The 25,499-nt window shown below is 46.4% G+C and overlaps 1 protein-coding gene across 8 annotated transcripts in view; it reads right to left on the reverse strand.

The window, feature by feature from the left end:
* The window catches only part of CHST11 (carbohydrate sulfotransferase 11), a 263,190-nt gene that overhangs the window by 222,016 nt on the left and 15,675 nt on the right, over window positions 1-25,499 (reverse strand). For 2 of the 8 annotated variants that reach the window (XM_025881417.2, XM_025881418.2), the window contains exon 2: window positions 4,630-4,726. The exons of 3 other annotated variants lie outside the window; for them this stretch is intronic. The gene's annotated coding sequence lies outside the window, so the exon portion shown is untranslated. Of the gene's footprint in view, window positions 1-4,490; window positions 4,592-4,629; window positions 4,727-12,060; window positions 12,374-25,499 lie in introns of those variants that run through there. 3 more of the 8 variants (XM_025881420.2, XM_073900373.1, XM_025881422.2) reach the window with 3 other exon arrangements.

The raw sequence follows: 25,499 nt of genomic DNA on the forward strand, positions 1-25,499 counted from the left end.
CTCTCTCTCTCTCTCTCTCTCTCTCTCTCTCTCTCTCTCTCTCTCTCTTCCTATTGCTGGAAAAGGATATAAAACAAAAAGAACTCCTCCCTCCAGCCACCTGCAAACCATTATATTAAAAGTTTCCTAAAAGAAACCCCCAACAATGTTATCAGATGCGAAAGACTATTAAAATCAATTGGCTAACTCAAGTACGCCAACTCTTTGAACTGAATCCTTCCCACATCTGCCAGAATGGACTTTCTTGGAAATCATTAAGAGCTGCACAAACAGCCAAGACCCCTTGCCGACAAGTCAGATCACCCAGAAGTGAAATTGGCTAAAATCTTCGATGGAAAGGGTCTCTTAGGGAAGTCTCCAATAAAAGCATCTTGGAAGGATTGGCTCTCGGTGAACCGAACGCCACAGTAGACTATTCCAGTCAGGAGACATTAACACCATCCCCATCCTTCATGCCCACATCCCTTTGTTCTTCTGGTTTTTCATGGGGTTGAAGTTAATCCCACCCTGGTGGTTTAAGATCCCCCTAAAACCTAGTCACTTCCCATTCTATCTGCCTGTTTTTCACTACAGGTTGGCAGTAAAGCCTTTAAAATAAAATGGACCCAGATGCTTAGGGAAGTGGGGAAGCGTACATCGGACCCACACACAGACCAGGAGGGAGAGGAGATCCCCCGCAAAGATGGGCGCTGTGATTAAGAAGAAACGTGAGGCCCAACATCCCTGAAGCCACAGGATCGAACAAAGCAGGGGGCAAAAAGATGGACCTGGACGATTGCCAACAGCAGCAGACACAGGGCAAGGTGGGGCCCTGGGCCAGGTGCCCAGGGCCGCATGCAAACAGCTTATGAGGGGGCAGCAGGCTTCAGCACACTTGGCCCGATGACCCTCCTCTTCTCCACCCCACCTCGGCCACCATCGCTGACCCAGCTCCTCGGACAGGGTGGGAGGGGTTAGTGGAGACCAAGAGACTTCAGCCCCTCACAGAAAAACCCAGAAAACGACTGTAACGGGAACTTCCCAAGAAACTACTTGTCAAGTACTACTTGTCTATCCCGTGTGAGCGTGTGTATCCAAACTGCCTCTTACAAAGACACCAGTCAGTCTGGGTTAGGGCCCACCCATGGGACTTCATTTTAACTTAATCACTTCTTTAAAGACCCAACTTCCAAATACTGCCCCATTCTGAAGTCACAGAGGTTAGGGCTTCAACGTAGGAATTTGCGGGGCGGGGGGAGGAGGGGGGAGGAACACACAATTCATCCGCCAACAAATGACAATGGCAGTAACTGACCTGTTAAGTAACAATCATATTACACCGGGCACTCGATGTTCCTCAACTCATTGAACGTTTACAAGTGTTCTCATTTCTAAGTCCCAGATAACAGCTCCAGGTGTCACGTGGTTCAAATACCCACAAGCCTAGCCACAGAGGTAGTTCTGAGCCCGGGAGAGGGATAGCTGGTGGTAGGGCTGTTTCTGGATGGCAAGTTCTTTCACACTCCCCAGTTCAATGAGCCCTGAACACGCCCTGTAACTCATCCTTCAAACTGTCTAGGATTTTGTGGCAGGAAATGACACATCATATTTTCTTTGTCTCGTATAAAAAAAAGAAAAAAAAAGTTTCAGAGGATTAGTCTGAGTCAACTTCTTAATGGAGACTTCATTTAATGGTGCCAAAATCAGAAATATGTAAACAAAACCTATCAGAGAGTGGAGGAGTGGCCCCACAGATTTAACTGGTGCTGCTGGAACAGCCCTGTGCCATTATTTACTGATAGGATTAGCAGATGGGAGAGTGCAACCACTCCCCTGACTTGAAATAATGTAAATGTATTTTTCCTAATGTAATTTGAAGTGTTAGTTAATACAATAATCCAACACAAACAGTAGAGCTGATATGGGGAATTGTGGCCACCAATCACTGCAACAGTGCCTAAAGGAAACGGGGCTAATATGACACCTAATCAAAAAACAAAATTAAGCAGGATAAAGATTAACAAAAATTAAACCAGATATTTGACATTTATTCCACGGCTTCCATGGCTTTCCAGAAAATCTGGGGGCTCGAAGAATGAACCCTGTAATGTAATAACTCATTAATTCAACATCCCCTACCCCCCCCCTTACACACACACAGATTAGAAACCAAATTCAGGAGTTGAACAGTGTCAATGAAAAATGTTCAAAATGAATTGTGTCTCTTTCTTCAGTTCCTCTGTTATTTATTCAAACGTTATGGGAACTGAAACCAAAAAAGTACAAAGTCCTTCACAAGCCAAGGGCTTACGAGACTTGGCCACTGTTCGTGGCATCCCAGCTTTGGGCTGCTACATAAGGCTTCCATGATGACCGAGACATGGGTCTTATTCTGGAATCTTAACAACTCCTGAGCCCACCAAAGAACTCCATTCTCCAGGAGAGATCTCATTACCTACTACCTACTACCCTGATATGGGTCAACTCTGGATGTGGATTTTCTACAGCTTAGGGAGGAAGAAAGAAAATTCCATGAAAGCCAGGTTCAAACTCGGATGCAGGCCTTCACTAGTTGTGTGACCACGGGTAAATTACTTAAATTCTCTGAGTTTCAATTTCCTCATCCGTAAAATGGGGTAAAAATGGAACCCTCCTCACAGAGTTGTGGTGAGAATTTAGTCACGCAGAGCGCTTAGAAGACCTTATCAGTCAATACTAAATTATGCACTGATGACAACATGAAGTAACAATCAGATACCACCTTACGCCCATTAGGATGACTGTTACCAAAAACACAGAAATCAAGTGTTGGCAAGGACGTGGAGAAATTCGAACCCTTATGCACGTTGTCAGTGGGAATGTAAAATGGCGCAGCTGCTACAGTAAACAGTATGGAAGTTCCTCAAAGAATTACAAATGAAATTACCCCATGATTCGGCGATCCCACTTCTGGCTATTTATCCAAAAGAACAGAAAGCAGGATCTCAAGGAGAGATTTGCAGACCCATGTTCATAACACCGCTATTCACAATAACCACGAGGCAGAAGCAACCCATGTGTCCATCGATGGATGAATGGATGAGCCAAATGGGGTAGATACATACACTGGAATATCAGCCTTAAAAAGGAAGGGAATTCTGACACTTGCTATGACACGGATGAACCTTCCGGACATTGTGCTAAGAGAAATAAGCCAGTCACAGCAAGACAAATACTTTCAGATTCCACTTTAGGAGGTGGTATTCAAGTAGTCAAAGTCATGGGATGGGAAAGTTGAATGGGGTGGGGGAGAAGGGGATATAGGGCATCATTTAACAGATATAGTTTTGCAAGCTGACAAGAGTTCTGGAGATCTATCCCACAACCATGTGAATATACTTCACACTGCTGAATTGCACACTTAAAAATGGAAGATAGAAATGTAAAGGAAAATGGAAATTTTATGTGATGTGCTTTTCTACCACCATTAAAAAAAAATTTTTTTTAATTATGGTTTTAAATCTCTCCACGTGGAAACAACTGAGTTGTTTCGGTGTTTTAGAAAATGAACTCTAGACGCATCCAAGTCAGCCAGCTAGCCCCCCACCCCTCCCTCAGCGTGAGGGTTCCGAATCTGTGGTGGCACAGAACTAACACCCACAGATTGCTCAGAGAAGGGGTGCAGCTCAGCGTCAGGAGTCAGCTGCTAATGAGATCAGGCTCGGAGGAGTTTTGAGAAGTTAACTTGAAAAGAAGTATTGTGCCTTAAAACGGATTCTATTTTAAGGCTTCGAGACAAAAATCCTTCCCCTGGGAAACTGCCTCCAACTCAATGATCACATCCTCAGGAGCGGAGACCCTATTTTTCATTTTGGAGATGTTAGCACTGAGCCGTTCCAAGAGGAGCAATGACAAGGAACATTAACACGTGATATGTGGCTCCAAGGCAGCGAGGCCTGTGGGCACCAGGGAGGCCCCAGCCAGCAAGCTCTTAAGTTCCAGGGTCCATCTTTCACCTCCACGGCAGCCCTGCAGAGGGGACCCTGTCAGAGATTTGGGGAAATTGGCCCAATTCTATCCACCAGGCTGTAGCCCCAAGTCCTAATACCACAGCTGGGTCACAAATAACAAACAGCTCGTTTCTGCACACATACACCCCCCAGGGAGCCTCACACCAATCGGCCTGAAACGCTTCAGAAGAAACTGCCTTGCACAGACCTGAAGGAGGGAAGCTTCACTGACTCCTTGAACCCTCAGGCCTTCAATCACCCCTCCACAGCCAACCTGAAGCCTGCTCTCCTCCCATGTCTCCCAGGGAATTAAATACCTCCTTTCCCACTTAGGAAGCATCCGACACATATCTGCAGAGGCTACTCCCCCTCTCTCATATGGACATTCCAAAGCCACTAGATTTCAAGCCAGCACATCTTACTCACCGGTGCACCCCCAGCACCACTGCATCTAACAGGTACTCAGTAAATGTGTGCTGGAGGAACCACACTTAAGAGCCCATTAAATAGCCCCCGGCCTACCTGGTTCCAGGCAAAAAGCTCTTTTCCCCAAGCATCTCTGATGAACAAGCAATCAAGATCTTGTCCCACTGCTAGACACCGGTCCCAAAGCACACCCAGAGCAGAGGCTTCCCCCATGAAAGGGATGGCCAAGGCTTACATGGGCTGCTGGCGAGCCACAGAGCTCGAACACACCATTTCCATGACAGGCTTGTTTCACTTTCTGATCTTCTGTTGGTCAAGAAAATCTAACTTGGCTGGGAGAAGGAAAGAGAGTTATAGGTGGGCGTATATATGATTTCAACTTGAAAGTTTCCTCTGCTACATCTTGGATTCTTGTGAATAAAACCTTAATCTGCTTAACTGATGTTGTGCCCCGTGGTGGTATCTCCAAGCTGAATCTCGTTCTAGAAGCTTCATTCAATAGCCAGAAGTATAACTTTAAAAGGAATTCCATTCTTTACTCATAGCTTCCAAAGGGCATTAACAGGGATTTACTCATGCAGTGAGTCAGCAATAATGTTTATTGAGTTCTTACTTTGGAGCAGACCCTGGAGTGTGTGCCAGGGATATACAGGGAGAAAAAACAAAAGCTCTGCCCTCAGTCAGCCTCTATTCTAATTGGGGAAATGGGTGATAACAAGGAAAAAGAAGAAAGAAGCTAATTTCAGAAAGTGATACTTGCTCTGGAGAAAACTAAAGAGAGCAATGTAATAAGGGAGAATTCTTTAGAGCAAATGGTCAGGGGAAGTCTCTGTAAGCGTGTAACCTCAGAAGCTGAGACTGATTGATGGAATCAGAGAGTCTTTAGGAAGAACAGCATTCCAGGTGGTGGGAACAGCAAATGCAAAGGACTTGAGGCAGTTTTTGAGGCGGAGAGACCTCAAAATGGAGGACCTTTACGGAGCACAGCAAGTGAGGCCAAGAGCTGTAGAAGACAGACATGAAGGTGGGCAAAGGCTTGGTCTGCAAGAGCCTTGCAGACCGTAGTAAGTGATGAGAATTTCATTCCAGGTGCAATGGGAAGCTCTGAAGGATTTTAAGGAGGGGACTAAGGTAAACTACGGTACAAAGAATAGATCATGGGGACAACTCTTCATTATGTAGACTTTACTTGTACGCTTTGGCTAACTTCTCCTGTCTATTCTACCCCAGGTCACTCTCAGAAAAGTTTAGATCAAACGAGGTGAGTATGGTGGATTATCTCTGATGGTCACGAAGGGTGATATCTGGGGGAAATCTAACAGGTTATTCATTTCATATGTACACAATGAGAGAATACTTGCAGAGAGCTTAAGACCATACCTAAATGCAACGGGGCTCTCAGAAATATTTGTTGGATAAAACGAGTAAGTGATTAAACACACTGTCTCCACTTAGCTCGATGCCAAGACAGATCAAAAAAGTCAAGGGACACGCTGATACTCAGCACAGCACCTGGTCCATGGGGGGGAAGGCTCTCAACAAGTTAGAGAAACGAGTGAAATGTAAGCAAAATGACAGGCTATCCGTAAGATTGCCCTGTATTTTTCTCTTTGAATGATAGTCAATATTTTATTATTTCTCAAACCTGACTCTAGAATCCTGGCTACAGTTCAAAAGCAGGCATTCCTGAGATCTAAATGTTTTCTCTTCAGACCCATTGTACATACTAAAACATTTTTTCGGAAAGTCAGTTCTTGTTGTGATGAATCCATCCTCTCTTTCCAAAGGGTGAAAGCTGCCCAGTGTCTACTCAAATTCCCCTGACCAATTTTAGCAAAAAACAGTTTCAAGACTTAACCTATAACAAAAATGCAGCACCACACCCAATACCTCTCGATTTTGTTGAACTTTTCTAGAATGGAAATCACCGTGCTTATACCTTCATCTGGGAATAGCACAGGCTCCAGACAAAACACTTACATGGTGAAGTTTTCTGACAAAATCTCATATTGTCTGCAATTTACCTTAAAACACTCCAGCACCAACTGTGTGACATAGCGTACACCCATGTTAATGGAGGTGTAGTCAGGTAACATCTAAGGTCCCTAAAGAGGAAACACACACTGCGAGGGACGGTTAGTATTTGCAAACTAACAATCAGAAGCTCACTGCCCGTTGGCCGTCCAGTAGCATATCCGCCATCTTTATCTCCCACATGCACCAGAAGGTGGGAAACTCAGCATAATGAATATTGGAAATAACTCCACACTGGAAAAGAGAGGGGTGTTCAAGATGTGTGGTTTGGCTAGACTTGTCTGCTTTTTCTCAACAAATTCTAGGCCAAAACCTACATCTTTTAGAGTACACCCCAGCCCAGAGTCCCCCAGGGTCTAGGAGCAGACATTTTCAAAGGATTCTGTGGCCTGACCCAGCTAGAAAGTTAGCTGAATGCTTCCCCAGAACTTTCTCATCTGCCCTGAGGGAAACTTCCATGTGAGGTACAGAGAACCTGAGAGGACAGACAATTGGGACTTCATCAGGCTCCGAGCACAAAATATAACAAAGGCTTATGGGACTCCTTGCTGGAAAATGTGCATGAGTCAGGGTTTGGTCTAGGCTTGCTTTCTCCATAACATTCCCACAATCGATTCTATGGGAAGCCCAATGGCCCTCAGCTCCCTTGAAATGCCAGAGACACAGATCTCTGTCAAAATTAGGCATAATAGTTGTTATGGGCTGAATTGGGTCACCCTAAAATTCCTATATTGAGGTCCTAATCCCCACCTCAGAATGTGACTATAATTGGAGATGAGGCCTTTAAAGAGGTGGTAAAGCTAAAGTCAGGCTGTTAGGGTGGGTGCTAATCCAGATCTGACTGGTGTCCTTAAAAGAGGAAATTTAGACACAAAAAGAGACACCTGGGGTGCACGCACACAAAGGAGAGACCACATGAGGAACTCGGCGATGGGGCAGCCGTCTGCAAGCCGAGGAGACAGGCGTCAGGAGAAACCAACCTGCCGACACATGAATCTTGGACTGCGACCTCCAGAACCCTGAGGAAATACATTTCTGTTGTTGAAGCCCCCCGGTCTGTGGTATTTAATACACGGCAGGGCGGTCCGAGCAGACTAATAAAACAGTGGACAGCAAACAGGCTTCGGTGCACGTACACACACATGCACACATGCACACACGTGCGCACTCGCACACACACACACACCCCTCCACCTGCAGGTGCCCCGGGCTGCCCTCGCTGGCAGAGCAAATCCTCACTCTCCATGGTGCCTTGACCTGGCCCTGCCTCCTTGGACAGGACAAGCCCCTGTCTCCTCCTCCCTCAGACACTGGTCCCCCTTCCCAGAAGTCCTGGCTCCCTGACTAGCTGGCTTAATTAAAAAAAAAAAAATCATCCACATAAAAAATTAAGTTGTCAGATAACATGTCTAAACTCTAAACAGCATTTTAAACATGCAAAGAATATATACAAATAATAAAACGATCCATAACCCAACCTCCCACTTCTTAGATTTACTTCTTACTTTTTGTTGTTGTTGAATATTGTTGCCTGTGCCTCTTAACAGTGTTCTTAACCTGAAGGAGCCGGAAATCTCTGTTCAACGGGTGACCTTGAAAGACATTCGGCTGCCTCTCCAAGTTCAACTCCCTCTTCTGTAAATTAGGGACAATGAGAACCGCTCCAAAGCTGTTGCTTAAACAAGCTATTATTTCTCAGCACCCTGTATAGCAGGTGGCAGGCACTCATGAAGAGGCGCCGCTGTTATTAGTCTAGTGATTATTGCTAACAACAGGGTCATTGTAAGCCAGAATTTCTGACAGAGTCATGGGGTGGGGAGAAGGTTATTTTTAAGCAGACGGAACCTAAACTCATCCAAGGCTGGGTTCTTCATTTATTCGGGGGGGGGGCCTACTGTGTCCACCAATGGATTCAACAAAAGCAAGGTGAGACACTAAAATATCTCACACCAGCAATGTGGCTTGCTGTTGCTTATTTGTAACTGTATCCAGCTATGCCTCTTCATAAAAACCTAGCGCTATGGGATTGCTAAATTGGACTATCATGTATTTGTACGACAAAAATGGAAACTAGCAAGACCCCAGTGCTTTTAAAACACGCTCCCTCATCAGAAATACCATTTCGGCTGCAAATTGGGAGTGTAGTGGGGCCTCAAGCTGGGGTCTCCCTAGTCCTCAGGAGGAGAACTCTTCCCTCCGATTTGCTTCGGGCCCTTTCCAACTCTACACTCCGTGGTTTCATGCTTTGGTTTATCCTAGGAAACGGCCCTGGCAATTGGGGCCTTTCATGGGTGTTCATTATAAATAGGCACCACAGTGAGGCCTGACAGAGAAGTTCCAGGAACACACCCTCCAGACAGTGTCTGCATCCAGAGGAATGAACCAGAACACACAGCTCATGAACCCTGGGCTGGCTCTCTCAAACGCTCACACTCACATGGGCCCTGAGGCCCAGGATTAAGCTCGGGCTAATTAACCCCACAGTCCAGCCCAGCAACAGGCAACAGCCAAGAGGCACAAAGCCAGACCCCCAAAAAGCTGAAGTCATCGTTTTCAAGAGCCAGACGCACCGCGGGCCGTTCTCAGGCTCCCGACCCAACAGCCAGTAGCCACAGAGTGGTCCTCAGCTAATATTCATTTCCATATTATTAAGAAAAATCCATGCTGACTTTAAAACTTTTTTCCCATAGATGCAAAGGGAGGCAGGAAGACAGTGTGTGACTCAATTACATCTGCTCGAGAATACAGACTAATACTGATCATATTTTCCCTAAAGACGAAAATCTAAAGGTTGAGCAGGAATGACTAGCGGCATCATGTGCAGAAAGTAACACAACGAAATGAAACTCACAGCCCAGCAGAGAAGGATGTCGGGAGAGAAACACGCACACACAAACGCACCATGCATGCATGCGCGGATGCACAGGCACTCATACACAGAGCTGTGTGATGATTTACACTCCAGCTCCAAACCAAGTCAGGCTGTGCCAAGGCTCTTCACCTCAGATCGCCCTGCCACCTAAAAATGGTGTGTTGAGTGTTGCACTCAGAGTGGAGGAGGAAGGCGGACCAGCAGGAAGTCTGCGGTCAGAGGTCTTTTCATTTTTCCACTGTTCCCATTTTCAGCTCAAGCGCTCACGATGAGCCCCCACCGATCATGAAAGCACTGTGGCTACCGAACATTAAAGATGCTTTGGGTCTGAATGTAAGGCTCCCCCACCACCACCACCCACCTCCCAGCTCCGACAATGGATGGGAACATGAAGAGGTGCCCAAATCTGTCCTCTTTTTGCAAGGAAAGTCTAAACTGATGCACTGTACAGCTGTCACCGCACAGAACTCTGAAGTCAGGGCTGGCTGTTAGATGTCCAGGCTTCACCTTCTGGGATAAGGTGGGGGCCAGGATCGGTGGAGCTCCCAATGACCGTGGGCCCTTCTTGGGACCTGCCGGCCCAGGCCTCCTGCTGCTGCTGAGTCTGGGCCCCGTGCTGCCCTTGTGACCCGCCCCCTAAGCAGCTTTCTAAGATCAGATCAGATACAAATGTCCCTTTAGGTGACCCCTTGTATTCTCCACTGGAATTACCTACCATTGCGGAGGTCAATTTTGCAGAGCTACCCAATCTGCCAGAGATGTGTTTCTCAAAATGAGGTCATGGAGCCCTGAATCAGAATCACCTGGGGGATCTGCCTGCCAAATGGAGTCCCACCTGAAACCTGCTAAATCCAACCCCACATATGCATCTTGAGCAAGCTCTCCAGGCGATTCAAGAAGCCCATGAATGTTTGAGACTCACTGCCCTACTGCAGCAGTCCCCGCAAAAAATTTCCAAGGGCAGGTTTAAAAGAAACACACATTTCTGGACCCCCACAGCCTGCAAGAGCTCCCTCCCTGAATCCCTGATGGAGACCATCTGGGGTGGGGCCTGAGAATTTAATTCCCCAGAGAGCACCCATGTTTGTGAGCTCCCGACATCGGGCCGTTTCCCCCCAAAAGTGGCCCCCACTCCTTCCCCGTCCTTTTCCTAACTCCCACTCACCCATGTCTTAGAGAAAGAAAGCCTTCTATGAGCACCACCACACCCCGGTCACCAGTACCAATTTGGTTTCCTTACCACAGCCTCTCAACGTCCTGTCTTCTTTCGAATGACTTACCTCACCTGTTATTAAATACGTACCTGTTTCATACTCGTTTAATGTCTGATCATCCACTACACTGAGAAGAATGACAGGTGTGTATCACCGACCACCTACAGTGCCCCCAGACAGCGACCCCTGTGTGTTGCACCTACTCACAGGGCAGGGCTGAGAAGCCAGACCCACCGATTCCAGCTGGGAACAATTCCCACTGGCAAGAAATGTGTTCTTCCTGACTCTGTTTGTTTCCCAGGGCTGCTGTAACAAAGTACCACAAACTCAGTGGGCTTAAAACAACAGAAACTTACTCCCTCCCAATTCTGGAGGCTGGAAGTCCAAACTCAAGGTGTCCGCAGAGCTGTGCTCCCTCCAAGGCCTCTGGGGGAAAATCCGTCCTTGCTTCTACCTGACTCTGATGGTTCCTGGGGTTCTTGGCTTGTGGCTGCATCTCTCTAGTCTCTGCCTCCCTTGTCACGTGGCCTTCCTCCTCTGTTCTCTTAAAAGGACACCAGTCCCTAAGCAAGCCCCCCACTCCAATATGACCTCATCTTAATTAATTACATCTGCACCGACCCTATTTCCAAATAGGGTCATATTCTGAGGTTCCAGGAAGGACATGAATTTTGGAACAACACCATCCACCCCAGTCCACTGACCAAGCAGAGGTTCATGAAATATACTTGCATTCAACAAGGACTGGACAGATAACCATCTGAAGTATAGAACCCTAATGTAGCAGAACGAGTGGTTAACCCCCAATATCCATTCTCTAGCTCTCTTTAGAGCTAAAAGACCAAAATATTAACAGAGCACGTGACCGCACAGAATAAAGACTACCTCGCCCAGCCTTCCTTGCAGACAGCAATGGCTGTGACTCAATGAGACATAAGCAGAAGTAATGGGCGCAAGGACACACCCTCCACCGCACCTCTCTCCCTCTTCCCACTGGCAGGATGCGGACATGGAGGTGAGTCATTTTCAACAAGTGGATGAAGATACAACCTTCGGTAGAGTGATGCAACAAGATGGAAGGCGTGTGAGCCTCCAGCACCACGGAATCGCTGCATCCACCCAGAACTGGTGACCCAAGGAAAATAGGCACTACCGGCTTGTTTGGGCCACAACAGTACTTGTGTCTTCCTAAAACAGGAGGTAAATGGACTCAAAAATTCATGTCACCGCTTTAATCAAAATTGGTTTTCCAAGTAGCAAAAATAAAATTCCAAAGAATACTGCCTACTCTAAGAGTGCAAGGTGTCTTTTTAATCCAATTATAGATTTTTCACCTCTTGCCTTGGTTATTCTTCTGAAAAAAAAGAACAGCCTTCAACAGCCCATGGTGACCCTGGACCACAAGCAGCCATGATGCCACATGGAGACCACATCGCCAAGGCCACACTGGAGCATGCCCAGATGCTATCTTATTTTCCAAAATAGTTTCCAAAGCCAATTCTAAACCTCTTACTTTAGTCACAAGATAAGTCTTAGATGCTCTTACCTGAGCTCTTCAGTCAAGGCACTGTGAACTTCTAGGATTCCACAAGCTGGCTAGAATTCCTGCTGGCCAAGTGATTAAGCTGGTATCACTTGTCATTTTGGTTTTGCAAGGTGGCTCCTCCCAATACTCTCAACATGGGTTTGATGTCATTGGTACAGCTCAATACAAACACTGTGGTTTCTGACCAACATTCAGTGCCCCATCTTAAACAACAGCACCCCCAGTTTTCTTTGGAAACCATTCTCTCCCCATTCTCCCCCATTCCCAGCTCAACTCTTCGACTGGGCATGTGACCCCAGCCACACCAATGATATTCATTCATTCATTCATTCAACACATATTTATTGAACACTTAATATAAGCCAGGTACTGTTCTAAGAGTTGGGGAAAGGACAGTAAACAAAATATAAAAATCCCTGTCCTCATAGAGTTTACAGTATAGGACTTTTATGGAAACTGCTGTGAATGAGAAGTACTCTGTCTTTTTATCGGGATTGCTGAGAGGACGGGATGGTGGCTGGAAATGTTGGCAGCCATCTTGCCACCAAGAGGAGAGAGACAGGGCATTAGACCTGATGCTAGAGTGCCTGTACCCTGCCACACTTTTTCAATTCTCTGTGCCCAGAAAAAAATGGTCCTTTTTTTGCTGAAACCAGTGTGAACAGGGTCAGGGAGAGGGAGACCTACATCTGAAAGTCTCCTGACCAACCAATATCTTAAGCTCCCTAAGAAAGGTATTTGAGGTAAGTTTGGAAATGCCAAGTAAAAACAGGTAATTTTTCCGAGAAGGCCCACTCTTGAATATTCCTCACTGCCAGGCACTATTTTAAAGTTTCCTTCCATGTTGTCATTTCCAGTTTTAAAAACCACCTCTCTAGGGGCATCTGACTGGCTCAGTCAGGAAAGCATGCGACTCTTCATCTCAAGGTTTTAAGTTCAAGCCCCACGTTGGGTGGAGAGATTACTTAAAGATAAAAATCTTAAAAAAAAAAAAAAAAAGACATCCCTCTAATCACCTCCTAGAATGGAGGAACCAGTTCATGGCCTCTCCCACAGGGCATTAAGAACCAAACGATATCAACAGCTCCAAAATGACCAGAAACTAGATGGTTCCAGCCACCTGGCACTCTTGAAATTCCCTGCCATTGCTGATGGCTACAGGTAGCATCACCTTTACTTCCCAAAGGACTAAGTCACAATGGCTATTCTCAAGGTGATTATTGGGTCCCAGTGCCTCCGATAACTGTTTTCAGCCCTAGGCAGGGATCACCATGTTCCAGGGCCCTCCGTGTGCTTACAGTTAGCAGGAGTGTCTGAACTAGACACAGATAACCAAGGTTAATTGGCCACATCCTATTTAACAGGAAACCTACCAGCCAGCTATTTTAGAGCTATTCTCACTTCCCCTCACCCTCTTCTCCCACAGCGCAAAGTTGATAGGAAATAAGAGTGTGCAAAAAGACTAAAGGGGGGAGTGACAGTGAGGACTCCAGAATTCTTTTTTTTTTTTCAGATTTTATGTATTTATTTGAGAGAGAGAGCACAAGAGAGAGAGGGAGAAGCAGACTCCCCACTGAGCAGGGAGCCCGATGCAGAACTCGATCCCAGGACCCTGGGATCATGACCTGAGCTGAAGACAGACGCTTAACTGACTGAACCACCCAGGCGCCCCAGAATTCTGACAGAAAAAGGCTTAGGGGAGTCTCCCTGGTGGAAGAGGCAGGAGGCACTGCATCTGCAAACAGTGCATTTGTCCTTCATGTGTGTTTTGGGGTGATTAGGTGTGGGCTGATGGAAATTGTGGGGGGTTAATGTTTCCCCTAAGCCATCCCTTGATGCTGCCATTAGAGTGGTTTGCACCCAGTCCTAACTCCAATACCAAGAATAAGTGACTTACCATTCTTATTTCAAAGATATACTATAGAACTCAAAGACTTATGTATAAAAATGTTAATTATAGGGGCGCCCGGCTGGCTCAGGTGGAGGAGCATGTGACTCTTGATCTCGGGGTCGTGAGTTCGAGTCCCGCATGGCATGCAGACATTACTTAAATAATTTTTTTTAAACTTTAAAAATGTTAATTATAGCATTTTTTTTAAAGGGAAAATCTTGTTTTAAAATGTTCAAGAGAATGACTAAATTAAACCCATCAAGGCGGATTCCCCTCTGGAGGCACAGGCAAGAGAGATGTCACATGGGAAGCCCCATCTGCCCCGTGTGCGTGTGTCTGTGTGTGCGCACGTGTGCACATAACCATCAGCAACGTCTTTTACTTTTGCAAAAGGAAAGACACAGTCATCAGCTGGATTTGGTTGTGTTTTTCTCTCCCCCTACGCCCCTGCTTCCTGTTTAGGGGAGTCTGTCCCCCCAAACCTGAGAGCATCACCAAGATTCAGCTGCCCAGAGAGGCTTCATTCTCAGACCACCGCTGACCACGACCCTTCGGGGTACAAGGCACTAAAGAATCACTCCACGGTGCCACAGTATTGAATGAACTCCCTCCCATCTGAATTCCTTCCTCCATTAGCTGAGGACCATGGGGTACACAATATGCCTCCTAGAGCTATTACTTTGTCAACTGTAGAGCAGTTGTCCATTTTCCTTCCCACACAGGGAACATCCCGCTATACATCTTTCCTCCTCAATCACAGAAAAGAGGTTTGCACACAGACACTAACCCCGTGGTTGGCAAACAGAAGTAAGTTCTCAGTAGGGGTGCCTGGCTGGCTCAGTCGGAAGAACATCTTGATCTTGGGGTCATGATTTTGAGCCCCACATTGGGTGCAGAGATTACTTAAATAAGTAAATAAACTTTAAAAAGAAAAAAAGACATAAGTTCTCAGTAGAGCATTTGAAGTCTGACAGACCCAGGATCCCAGCTCTAGCACTTAGCAGCTATGTGTCTCTGTCCACTCGGGCTACTGTAACAGAACAGCAGAGAATGGGTAGCCTATAAACAAGAGAAATGTATTTCTCACAGTTCTGGAGTCTAGAAGCCCAAGATCAGGGTGCCGGCATGCTCAGGTGAGGCTCACATCTGGCACCTTCTCTCTCAGTCCTCACATGCTGGAAGGGGCAAGAGATCTCTCTGGAGCCTCTTTTATGAAGGCACTAATCTCATTCCTGAGGGCTCCACCCTCATGACCCAAGTACCTCCCATGTTCCCAGCTCTTTTTTTTTTTTTTAAGAGTTTATTTATTTATTTATTTTGAGAGAGAGAGAGAGAACTCAAGTGTGGGGAGGAGCAGAGGGAGAGGGAGAGGCAGGAGAATCTCAAGAAGACTCCACGCTGACTGTGAAGCTCGACGCGGGGCTCAATCTCATGACCCTGAGATCATGACCTGAGCTGAAACCAACAGTCAGACGCTTAACTGACTGAGCCACCCAGGCGCCGCCAAAGTTCCCAACTCAACACCATCACCTCTAGACCTTAGCATTTCAATATATGAATTTGGCAGGGAGAAGGAGAACAAAAATTTAGACCACAGCGCTATGTTACCTTAAATCAATTACAAAACATGTCTGTCCCCCACCTAAAAACGAGGATGCCGATGGAGCTTCCCTCACCAGGCAATTGAGAAGACTAAAGCGTTTAACACAAGTGAAACAAGGCACAAAGCAAGGAAGCAGCTAAGATGGATCTTTTAATTGAACTTCAACCCTGAGGATGATCCAATGGCCTCGTAGACACGCACTGAGATTGTGGAGGTGGCTTTCAGACCAGCGCTGGCCTACTAATGAGTTTCCCTTTCCCTGAAAATCTACTGCCAAGGTACTTTGGGACAATGAAGGAAGTTCTAGTCTCTTCCCAGCTGTCCAGTGGAACTTCGCCCTGCGCTTCTTGGCTCACTGACTCAGTACGTGCAAGCACGTACTCAACAAACATCTATTTTATAGCACGTCTGCGACAGGAGAGGCACCGGGGACACAGTCCGTGCTCTCCTGAAGCCTGTCACCTAGTGTGGACCAAAAATGAAGGGAGGGCATCCATGCTGAGTCTGAGGGAGGCTCTGTTGGGCATCTGGCTGACAGCTACATCAAACTGGCTGCAATCAGTAAGACCAACTATTTCATACGCAGCTGGTTGGAGCATAAATGGACACAACCGTCTAGGAAACAATTTGGCTATGCTTATCAAGAGCCTTCACAAATTTATGACCTGTGCATTCCCATTCTGAACATTTATGTCAAAGGAACATTAAGAAACTCAGATAAAAATTTATGTACAAAGAGGTATATCATGGCAATTTTTAAAAAGGGAAAATCTTTCTCGAAAATGTTCAACAAAGGAGAATGACTAAATTCTATCTATATGATGACATATCCATATGATAGAATATTATGACATCCATGATGAAATATTATGGTGTTTTCAAAGAAAATTGGATCACATGAGAAAATACCCATGATTCAGTACTAAATGGTAAAAGCAGATACTCTATACTACACACACAAGGCTTTCATCTTTGTAAATATATGTGTGTGCACAGAAAAACAAACTCGAGGTTAACAGAGATCCTTCCTAGGTGGCGGGGATCAGGGATGACTTTTTTAGAAGTGGATCTGTTTTTTCAAAATTCTCTATAATACACCTGAATTAAATTGATAGTCAGAATTATATAGGTGTACATATTATATATACATTATATTATGTTATACTTATGTTATATATACATTATATTATACATTATACATATATATACATTATATTATATATTATACATGCTTATATATATATAAACACTGCTTTACTCTGACATTGCATGGCAGGGGAGGGGACAAGGGTAGAACAGAGCCAGTGGGGTTGCCAACCCTGTCACTTGATAAATTGTATACCAACGTCAGCTCCATTAAGACAGGGATCACTGTCTGTGATTGTCCCCTGCTGCTTCCCTAGCACTTGAAATGGTCCTGGCACACACAGTAGGCATTCAGTAAATGCTTGTTGAATAACTTGATGAATACCTGGAGTCCAGCTCCAACGTTCCTCCTCTGTGAAGTTCCCTGACCTCCCCTAAACTAATTACTCCTTTTTTTCTAGCCGCCTATAGCCATTATGACAAAGCTCCACAGCCAACAATTATGGGTCCGCCACCACTTGCTAAATTACAAGCTATCTGAATGCAGGAACTAAGTCTTATTTAGATTTGTCTCTTTAGTCAGATAAATGTTTGGCCAATAATGTTTGAGTGATGGATGGAGGGGTAGATGGATGTCAGTTTGTTCATATCGTATGAAGTCACTCATTTTAGGGATGCCTGGGTGGCTCAGTCGGTTAAGTGTCTGCCTTCAGCTCAGGGCATGATCCCAAGGTTCTGGGGTTGAGTCCCGCATCAGGCTCCCTGCTCAGTGGGGAGTCTGCTTCTCCCTCTCCCTCGGCCCCTTCCCCCCGCCACTTAAAAAAAAAGTCAATCATTTTAATGATGATTTAACTCTAACTATAAATGTGTATCAATTTTGAGACCCACTAATAAACAAGATCTGAGTTGGAAGAAATAGTCTTAGAAATAGTCTAAGCAGTAAACTGCAAAGTCTTTGTTGGTTTTAGCCTTGAAACTTTCTTCCAACAAAATTTTACTCAGAACCCCAAAATATAAAAGGGAGAGGCAAGGAACTACTCTGCCAGAACCCTCCTTGACCTTAAGTCATCTGGGGCTTGGCCGAGTAGTTTGAAAATTGCCAATGTCTCCATATATTTTCATTTATCAGTAACACATGAAAGGGTCCCCAGAAGGGGGGAGAAAAACCAGGATTAGAACCCCAGTGTCCTGACCCGTACCCAGGGCCCTTTCCACTTCCCTGCACAGCCTCCTCCAGTCAAGGTCATCCATGTTTTACCACAAATCAAACACTCGGCAATGACCACAGAGGCTTACAGGGCTGAGACTAGGTGCTCTGGGGCCACTCCTCATTTATTTCCCATGAAAATAAAAAAGGAACATCGCTGTGACTTCCAATGACAACATCCTTTACGTAGCTTGAATCCCATTTGCAGGAAGGCACTATCAGACTGTGTCTATTTTTAAAAATCTATTTGTTTTTTACAGACACAGGAAACAAAGTCTGCATAACTGCAAGAACTCTCTCTAGTCCTGCAGGTAAAAGCCCTGAGCCACTCGCCTCCTGAATTAAATGGATTATCCTAAAATGAGCAAGGCCACCACTACTAGTTAATATCTTTAAGCCCGTAATTGTCTTTCATCGAGGGCTCACACCTTCTCAACAAAAGCCGTTTTATCACAAGTGACTAAAAGATTGCCCATTTGGTTTCTGATTTCAAACTTGCGCTTCCATTTTTGAACAGCAATATTATACAGAAAGCCCTCCGCACATAAAACCTGGACTCATTAAGTGGTTTCACTATCTAAATCTTCCGTTTTCATCCATTCCAGTACTTCTGCACAGACTTCCAATAATAAGCACTGCCTTCATCAGACCTTCCAATCCTTAATCCCTAAATCCGCACAAGTTTGCCAGCGTAAACCCAGAAACCCCTGCCCTTCGCATGGCCGCACGCCCCCTTAAACAATGATGCGCATCTACGCCATTATCTCACTTTCTTAAAAAATGAAGCCTTTTGGAAAGTTCTGTGCGTTGTTTTAATGGGAAAAAGGGGGATCGAGGGGGGTATAAAAAGGGGATCAAACCCCTATGTGGGAACCAGCTCTAGGATATTTATCAATGGCTGTCAAGTACTACAGTCTAGCAGAGAAAATGAAGGGGGCCCTCAGCTTTGTACCAAGCACAATGTCCCCCACAAGTGATTCTGAAAGCCAGGGATGCCTTTTTATGCTGTGTGTGAGCTCTATAATTAACCCGTCCTCTCTCCCACAGCCCAGGAGTGGAGTGGTAAAAAGAGGGGGCCTTTTGATATGAAGATCACATAGGGCAGAATCTCTCAGGGGGACAATGAGATCAGACCCCACACATAGCCCACAGGGCGAGTCTCCTTGGGGCCCCAAAAGCCTGACCTTTGGGCCTTGGTTCCCAGGAGGAAGCAGCTGACTTGGTTCTCCAGTCTGCACTGCCCTTCTCCAGGACAGCCCACAGCTGCAGCTGGACCCCAGACACACCCGGGAGCTCACACTGGAGGAAGAAATTCTCCCTGTGACTATTTACACACTTTTCCTTTCTCCTGCCACTTACTTCTTCCAGAGCCTCTGAGGGTGAACCCAGGGCACCATTAGCAACTGAGAGACTGAAACTTAACCTCCGTGGCCTATCATTTTGGCACGAGCAAAGCAAACAGTGGAGTTTTAAATCCCATCACAGAGTGCTTTTAGCTATTTCTTACTTTGCACTTTAGACATGCATGAATAATCTTCCTACCTCCCATTAAACGATAATAATAGAAACTATTGCAAACTGGCCCCAGTTCATTTGAGAAAGTGAGTTGAAAACTTCTGCCCTTCAAATGAAACAGGAGAGTTTAATTAAATGGGGCTTAAATTTCATCATCTGAAAAACAGGAGACCTTCAACCTTCCATGGCTCCCAGGTCCCAAGAATAAAATTCAAACCTGACAGCATTCGGGGCACTCCAGGTCCACTGTTGACCCCCTCTCTCTCCCCGGAGCCTCCTGTGTTCCAAGACATCACTCTCCTTCCCACCTCACCCTTGCTCTGGCAGGTGCCCTCCCCTGGAATGTCTTTCCTCTCTTTCTCCCATATTCCCTAGAAATTCTCTACTCATCTTTCTGGGCCCAACAAACATCCCCTCTCCTGTGAAGTCCTCCTCAACAACCCCCCCAAATCGAGGATCCCCAGTTCCGTCCTTAGCAGTTTGTCTCTCTTTGTAACCCCAACCACATTTGGCCCCATAGACAGTTAATCATGTGTCTTCTGTCCACCCCCACAGAATGAATGTTCCTTGAGCCAGTCTTTGCACTCAAACGTTTGTGTTAGAATCATTTTAAACCACACGTAAGCAATTCCTTGAACCCCTCTGAGTTTCCACTGCCTCATCTGGAAAATGGAGTTGATAACTGTTTCTCTACGTTACAGAGTTTGTTAGGGTCTCATTAGGAGGGTCGAGCTTCAGATGACAAGAAGACTCTGAAGATAGTTCAGAGGCTGGAAATTACTTGAGCGACATGTATATACACAGCTAACATCTCTTATTTAACACCTACAGTCCTAGATGGTCAACAGTCTTCCCAGAGGGTTCAACTTAGACCCAGGAAATAAATCGTGCCTTAAATTAAGGGGAAAGGGGCAAACAAAATAAACGAGAAGCAAACAAAAAGCCCTAATCCATAAAAAGTTCTCTAACACTTCGGAGCGACTCCATCCAATAGGGTAGCCACTAATGTGTGGCTGCAGAGCCCGTGAAGTGTGGCTGGTCCGAATCGAGATGTGTTGTAAACATAACATACACACTGGAGTTCCAGGACTTCGCACAGAAAAGTAAAATCTCAGCAATTTGTAATATCCACTGCCTGTTAAGTGGATATTTTAGATATTAATTTCACCTGTGTTTTTTTTCATTTCTTTACTTTTTTTCAATGTGGTTATGGGAAAATTTAAAGTGACACACGCAGCCGACGGTACATCCTGGCTGGACATTGCTGGCCCGAGGACAGCCCTGTTTCAGACCCTCCTATTCCGGGTGAACGAGCAGATCCCCTCTCGGGGTATACGGGTTCCTCTCGCGGGTACGAGCACCTAACAACCAACCACACCTTCACAAGCTGTTCGGTTTTTTTGGCTGGGTCTACACCTAGCCATGGTGTTAACGGAGTTAACTCTTTGCCCTCTGATGTGCCAGCTCAGTCACTGCCGAATCAAACTGAAAAACCGATCGGCAAAGATGATGGCTGACAATTCCACGCTCGCCACCCCAGGAAGTGGGATTTTCTTCTTGGTTGCCTATCAACATCAATGTGTTCACTCTTCCGATTGTTTTCATATTTACCAAGTGGCTAATGCTGTGGTCTCAATGTATGTGTGTCCCCCCACCCAGTATTCATATGTTGGAAGCATATGCCCAAGGTGATGATATTAGGAGGGGAGGCCCTTGGAGGGGATTAGTTCATGACGGTGGGGCCCCAGGGAGCTCCTTCACCCCCTCCGCCATGTGGAACTACACCAGGAAGTCTGTGCCCCGGAAGAGGTCCCTCACCCAATCATGCTGGCACCCTGATCTGAAACTTCCAGAACCGTGAGAAATCAATTCCAGATGTTGATAAGCCACCCAGTTTACAGAGCCTGAACAGGGACCAGGACAACTACTACGTACCAGGCTCTGTCCTAGATGTTGAGGTACTGTGGTAAACAAGACCCGGCTGCTCTTAATGACCCAACACACCAGAGCGTGTAATGACAGAAGTGTGCGCTCACAAAGTACCACAGCGTGCCAAGGAAGGACACCCATCCCCTTATTCGGACCACGTAAGGTTGGTTGAAGACTGGACACAGGAGGCAACATAGGAAGTGGACCTTGACCTCAGGACACATCCACGCTGAAGTGAGAAGTGTCATCTGAACGCAGATGACAGTACTGGCCCCCAGAGGGGATAAGCTCACCCAGGGATAGAGTGCAGGGTAAGAAGAGAAGAGGCTATCAGTGAATGTCCCACCTGGAGTCCACAGCTGGGCCTAAGGCCCTTCTAAACAAATTACCTCCTGACCTAATTAGCTGAAAGCAACAGCACGTACGCGGAGCATAACATAGTCTATGGTGTCAGTCGGACCTGGGCAGGGGTTCTGTTCTAACTCTCCAGGTCTGTGACCTCAGACAAGCTCCTTCACCTCTAAGCCTCAGTTTCCTCACCTGTACAATGGTACTGGTAAATGCTCACCTCACAAGATTGTGAGGATTAAATGTGTTAATCCAAATACAGCAGGTGGCACACTGCCTAATACATACTAGGTACTCAGTAAGTGAGGAAGGTTGTACTATTCTTTGTGTGAGTGTATGTGCGTGTGTTGTTCTTTAAAAAGCATCAGAAAAATAATACTCTAAATAAGGGTTTCCCAGCTATTGTTATTCTGAGCTGGATTATTCTTTGTTGGTGGGGAGCAGTGGTGGGCGGAGGGCGGGGGGCAGGGAAGGGCGGGTAGGCTGTCCAGGGCACAAAGGATGTTTTAACAGCATCTCTGGCTTCTCCCCACTGGATACTAGTAGGACACCCCCTCCCAGGTGTGACAACCAGATTCCTCCAGACATTGCCAAAGGTTCCTTGCAGTGGGGGAGAGAAGGCAGCAAAATGGTCCCCGGTTGAGAACCACGGGTCTCTAACAGGTGAGGTGGAAAGTTCATCTGGAGGAGGGTCCAGTGCCTAAAAAGAGAGACTTTTTCAGCATGTAAAGAATTCTGAGCACTGATGGACTCCCTCCTTGGCGATCAAGCCCAGCAGGACTCTCTTCCAGGAAAGTAAGCAGTAGGCCAGCAAAGAGCACCAAGTACACCTTGGCCTCGCCCAGATCAGGATCACAGCCTTCTAACTGAATCCCAGTACCTGCTCTGGGGACTGTGGCACAAATGGGCCTCTGCCCCGGCTATGAATGCCATCCACAGAGGCAGCCCCCCCAGGCTCCAAGAGTGGGGGGACTGGCTCCTGGGCAGGAAGAAGTCATACGGGCCTCCTCTGCACACAGGAGGTTCAAGTGTGGTGACAAAGGCCAATCAATTCTGTCCTGTGCCATGAGCCACGCAAGCCACCCAACCGCTGCTCACTGAAGGGCTACCACGGAGCAACCGCTCTTTTTCTGAAACGACTTTTCATCCTCCTGAGTTCAGCTTCAGAAATGACATCGAGGGGCGCCTGGGTGGCTCAAGGTCGGTGAAGCGTCTGCCTTGGGCTCGGGTCATGGCCCCAGGGTCCTGGGATAGAGCCCCGCGTTGGGCTCCCTGCTCAGCAGAGTCTGCTTCTCCTTCTCCCTCTGCCCCTCCCCCTTGCTCATGTTTGCGCGTTCTCTCTCTCTTTCTCTCAAATAAACAATAAAATCTTTAAAATAAAATAAAATAAAATAAAATAAAATAAATAAAATGCACCACCGAGGCAGAGCTCAGTTTCGGCCATGGGGGGTGGGGGATGAGGGTGGGGAGTGGGGGAGGGCGTGTGCCGGCACAGCTGACAGAAGGCTAGTGCAGACAGAAAGAAGGCACAACAGTCTGGACACAGGACCCTCCCAGTAAACGTGACAGGGCGCACATATGAAAACAGATAAACCCTGTCGTAAACACGAAGATTAGGATCTCAGGACGAGAAACCACAGTGCCTTTACTCCAACAATCTGTGTGCGCTCTGTCTGTATCCATTTTCAAAGCACTTTTCCTTCTCGTTTTTCACTTAACCCTCCCCGCCAGCACCACAATGGAGAGGGAATATTGCTACCTTCACTTGGCAAAGAGGGGACAAAGTCTCTGAGGCTGTGATTTCCAATGCAGTCAGTCATTCAATCCATTATTAAGTTGCTACAATCTCCGGGCACCTGCCCAAGTGGTGGGGTGTGGACAGTACTATGCCAGATACTGTTTGAGCCTGGAGAGTCTTGAGCTAGTTCTCAAGGAGAAGCATTATTGGCACTTGGGCAAGATGACTCTGATGGGCGGAAAGATCCCATCCTTTGCAGGCTGTCTAGCATCCTTGGCCTGGCCAATGAGACTGATGTCATCAATCCTCAGACACAATCAAGAGCATCCCCTACACATTTCCAAACATGGGGAGTGGGGGAGACCCCAACTGAGAGCCCTTACCAGACGGCCTGGGCAACAGTTCTTAAGTCAGACAGCCGTGGTTCCTCAATCCTCTCCATCTGACCTTAGACAAGTGAGATGCTCTCTGCCTCCTTGTCCCTGCCTTATAAAATGGTAATAATCACCATGTGTACCTTGTAAGATTCCTTTGAGAAATAACATATTAAACACCTGGCCCATGTTGACCTTCAGAAATAATACCCAATAAACACCTGTATTATTTTCCCGGCTCATCTCCCGTATGTTCCCGTTTAACTGTATCTTCAAAGCCCCCTTCTCAGAGACACCTTGTCTGAGCACCCTCCTCCAAACTGCAGTCCCCTGGCTGCTTCCATTTCACCTCCTTCTTCCTTCCTTTATTGTCCTGTCATCATCAAACATGCTCTGTTTTGTTTTGTTTTTTTAAGATTTTATTTATTTACTTGAGAGAGAGAGCACAGAGGGAGAAGAAGAAGCAGACCTCCGCTGAGCAGGGAGCACAATGTAGGGCTCCATCTCAGGACCCTGGGATCATGACCTGAGCCAAAAGCAGACGCTTAACTGACTGAACCTCCCAGGTGCCCCAAACATGCTCTATGTTTTAAACATGCATTTATTTATTGTGCCATGAGGACACGGATTTTTGTCTATTTGGGTCCCTGCAGTGCCTCCAGCACCCAGAACAGAGCCTAACTGTTAATAAACATTCAACAAAAACATCTTGAGTGATGTCGAATGGATACAGTAGACAGCCAAGGTCTGAAAGCCAGTCTCTGGACTACAAATTCTGTATTCTTTTCTCTATAGTGAATGACCACGGATCGCATCCTGAACATTTTGTTGAAGAATTTCCCAACACAAGCTCTGTTAAAATTTTTCGTAAATCTCTCTTACCGAGTGGTAGTCTAGTTTGGGGGTGGCGGAGTGAGAAGAAATGGCATCTCCACGGTGACCACTTTACCAAAGTGCACGACCAGCTGCCCAAAGATAAACACGAAGCTGCAAGTAAGAAGCATCCTCACTTCCCATCCAGCCTGCCCCAGACTCCTCTCAGACCCTCCAGGGCCTCCCATCCCAAATTTCTCTCCACCCCACACTCTTTAGCTGCTCCCTCTCTCTGCCTTGTGCTGTGAACAATCTGTGGCTTGCCCTGCTCAGCCCCACCTCAAGGACAGGCCTTCGGCTGCTCTATGCCTGGAACATTCTTCCTGGGATGGACGCATGGATGGTTCCTTCCATTCCTTGAGGTCTCTGCTCTCCAAGGTCATCTTACCAATGGCAGTCCCTAATCACCTCTATATTAAATTGCAACCCCTGCCTCCCATCCATCTCCCCCTGCTTTGTTTTTCTGTCTTCACACCATCTGACAAGCCATCTATTTTACTTCTGCACTAGAACATAAGTACCCCGGGGGCAAAAACCCACGTTGATTCCCCAAGTGCCTAGGACAATCCCTAGTGCCTAGCGCAGAGTAGAAGAGAAAGAGAGACAGAGACAGACTCATAAATTTTGATCAATCATATTTGATCTGAGATGTGTCAAATTACAGGCTCCAGGAATTTTTAACTGACAGATCAAACTATTCAGTGACCTCCTAGCAAGATGTGCCTTCCTCTTCACTTGTCATAAAGATGGGGTCTCAAAACCCAAGAGAAACCAAAAAGGAAAAAAAAAAAACAAACGAGTAAGCAAAACAACTTTTGGTTTTTCTAAGAATCTGAACGCACATGCCTGTTGGCAATGACCTTCCTGAGGCCTTT

The sequence above is a fragment of the Callorhinus ursinus genome, unplaced genomic scaffold (assembly GCF_003265705.2).
Source record: "Callorhinus ursinus isolate GAN/ISIS: 27379988/994484 unplaced genomic scaffold, GSC_fseal_2.0 scaffold14, whole genome shotgun sequence".
Taxonomy (NCBI): domain Eukaryota; kingdom Metazoa; phylum Chordata; class Mammalia; order Carnivora; family Otariidae; genus Callorhinus; species Callorhinus ursinus.